Source organism: Arachis stenosperma, chromosome 10 (genome assembly GCF_014773155.1).
Source record: "Arachis stenosperma cultivar V10309 chromosome 10, arast.V10309.gnm1.PFL2, whole genome shotgun sequence".
Classification (NCBI taxonomy): domain Eukaryota; kingdom Viridiplantae; phylum Streptophyta; class Magnoliopsida; order Fabales; family Fabaceae; genus Arachis; species Arachis stenosperma.
This window is the reverse complement of record NC_080386.1, coordinates 26,643,298-26,646,711: the sequence shown is the minus strand read 5'-3', so window position 1 is coordinate 26,646,711 and position 3,414 is coordinate 26,643,298. Positions and strand designations below refer to the sequence as shown.

At 33.9% G+C, this 3,414-nt stretch overlaps 1 pseudogene; it reads right to left on the bottom strand.

Moving 5' to 3' along the window:
- Window positions 1–380: 380 nt before the first annotated feature.
- Window positions 381–2,966, bottom strand: LOC130956923 (coniferyl alcohol acyltransferase-like; annotated as a pseudogene).
- Window positions 2,967–3,414: the final 448 nt, after the last annotated feature.

Sequence of the window (3,414 nt, the reverse complement as noted above, 5' to 3'; positions counted from 1 at the left end):
TAAAAGAAGTAGTTTAATGAGAAATATTTTTTAATATATATAAGATTATTAATATTTTATATATATAAATTGACACCTTTAATTTAAGAAATTTTTATACGTAAATTTTCTATAAATTTATTTTGGGAGAAAAAAATATACGTTCGTGACTTTGATACTTTTATTTCACTATGACATCCACTATAAAAATAAATAATGCCGAAATTTTATGTAAATGAAAAACATTTTTATTATATTCTTAAAGATGAAATTCAGGTGCAGTCGTAAAGTCGATATTTAAGAGTCGTTAGATGAAAATTTAGTCAAATCAATCAAATCATCTAACGACTATCAATTATCAATTTCACATGAAGTCGACTGCAAATGAGTTTTTACCATTCTTAAATATTACAACCACATCAACAACGACAAGAATCAAAAGCGAATTTAATTAAGCAACAAATCATGAAGTAAATGTTAATTGTTGAGGTAATCCCAAGTGAAGGGCTTAAAGACATCATTTGCCATAGACTCGATGAAATGTATGTGGAGTTTGAGAAGGTGCATGTACACCACCCAATCACCATTTCTCTTGGGACTTGGCATTGGCATCACATATCCAGCATCACCACCCCAAGGAAAATGGTATGATCCAAACACAGGTTTTCCCCAACCAAAGTCAAATTCTGACTCGGGAAATCTTTGACCAGAAGACACCACAAGAGCGGGTCCCACATCAGTTGTGTTGCCGCAATAAATTCTGGCCAACACTGGTGAGGGACGGTGCTTTTCCACCCAATCAATGAGCCCTAGGAAGTGTTCTTCCGTCACTGCTGTTTCTAGAAACTTGTGAACCTCTTCTGCCACAAAACTCAACGACTTCTCCACCAAGTCCTCCACCGGTTCCCACCGAAAGGGATGGAAACAACATTGCCAAAATAACTATCCATCATAGCTTCTTTGCTTTTGTCACCGTTGCTCAGCCTCTTCCTTCCATCAACCACCACACCCATCTTGACAACAAGCCTTTTTCCGCCACCGGTGGTGGTGGTGGTGGTGGTGGTGGTGGTGGAGGATGTAGCCATGGCAACCATCTTCCACAAGAACGCGGAGAAAGATTCAAGCTTTGTACGATTCTTGATATGATGTAATGATGAGCTTGCAAGTGATTGCATGCGGCAGAGTTGATCAGCAGTGATGTAATATATCCGGCTTATGAGTGAGTCAAAATTATCGGGTTCGGATTTGGGTTCGAGTTCAGATGGTGGTGGAAGGGAATTGATGGGGACATACATGTCGTCAAGGGAAGGCTGGATGCAGAGAGGACGTCGAGGGATGAGGAGGGAGCGCCGAAAACACGGTTGTGCCGAGGTGGTGGCCACGGTAGTGGGCTTCATGGGCCGGGCTATCTTGGCCCATGATACTAGGAACATGTTTGCTGAGTATGCATCTGCTATGCGATGATCAAAAGCGCATGCCACTATTATTCCACCACATTTCAAACGTGTTGCCTGCACATTTTTATTATGCTACTATTTATTCATGATATAATGCCATCTCTTAAAAATCCCATCGTTACATCTTCAAAAATATTATTTGACTATATGACAATTGATGGTTGCAAATGTAACAAAACATTGTTAATTTATCATATAAACTATTATTCTTTTTGACTTAACTATTAAATTGATACCAAAAATTTTTTTATGTCGACAAAAACAACTCTAAATTAAATAATTAAAAAAAAGACAAGATAATTTTTTAAAAATTTTAAAATTTGACAAAAATATCCAAACATTAATTAATCAGGTCTCTATTAATAGAAAATGTTTATGTAGTTAACTAAGAAAATGAGAAAAAGAGACGATTTATTGTCATGTCATCAATTCCATTAGCCATGTAATTGTTTTCTGAGACTATTTTGTCTTTCGAGTCCTTAAAAGATATTTTTGTTAGGATTTAGATCCTTTACATTTTAAATTTTAATTTAGAGGGTAAAGTGTGATAAGGTAAGACTAAAAAAAATATGAAAGAAAAAATATTTAATGATAAAAGATCACATTTTATCCTCTAAAATGAAAATCCAAAATTTAGAACATCTAAATTCTTTTTGTCAATGTAAAAGATTTTCAGATGCCAATTTAGTAGTTCATTTTTTTTGTTGTATACAAGATTGTTTTACGTATTTTTTCAAATATTTTTATAGTAAAATAATTAAAATTTTCAGGAATAAAAAAATCAACCGCATCACACTTCTTGTACTTTTATTTCCATCTTGTTTATAAATATAAATATAGTTTATTAACTGTATTATTTATGAGAAGTATAATTGTAGATAAGAGACTACTATTCTATGTATTTATATAAATGATTGATTGATAAATAATTTTTAATATGTATGAAATATGATTGTCATATATATTTCGTTAAAGGAAAAAAGAATTGCCATGCTTTAAGATTTTTAAAGAAGTATATGTATTATATAAAAACTTAATTTTTAGCAATATTTTTTAAATATTATCGAAATTCTATAGCAATGACAATTACTGAAGTAATTGTACCTGAACAGTAAGGACACCATGCTTCTTCTTTGGAACAAGCTTGCCTTCAATGGATTCATCAGGATTGTATAAGTTAAGATTCTGAAGGTCAATATCAGCCTCAGCCTCAACAAAATCAACCCCACGGTTATTACAAAGAAGCTCCGGTTCACCCATGGAGTTTTGCAGCACCTCGCCAGCAAATGCATAATATGAAACCAAAGCCTGAGCCAATGCATTCTTAAGGGACACCACCATTGATCCAAAGCTCATTGGTGTGTTTTTGTTGTTGTAGCAAAAGAAGACACCAACGTCAATGGGTGGAAGAATGAGGTCAAGGTTTGAGAGTGGTAGCCAATGGTCTTGAATTGGCAAAACCGCCGCTACAACCTCTTCATTGGTCACCCTTACCCTAAACGATAATTTTCCTTTTCCATTAACACCCATTGCTAATTATTTTGTTATAGGCTAGAAAAATATAATTAGATAATCATCCAGAAATGTATGTATTTTGATTTTGAGAGTATTTGATGAATTTGAGCTCACAAGTTTAGTTAGCATGTATTTATAGGCGGGTGTTATACCTTACACTTGTGTATGGACAAAGACTTGTTAATAATATATAATCTATCAATGCATGCGGTTGTTCATTACAAGAAAAACGTTGAATACCATCGAATTTACAGTTGGATTTAGCGTTGGATGTTAGCGGAAGATTTACTGATAGATTTACTATCGAATTTAATTTTCCGACGATAAATCTGTCTATAATAAATAATGGAGGGGGAAAATGAAAAAATTGATGCGAGCATTACCGGGGATTTATCCACTGGTAACCATTATTAATGCAACGTTGCATTTTGATCACTTGCAAAGCATTACCGGCGAATTTATT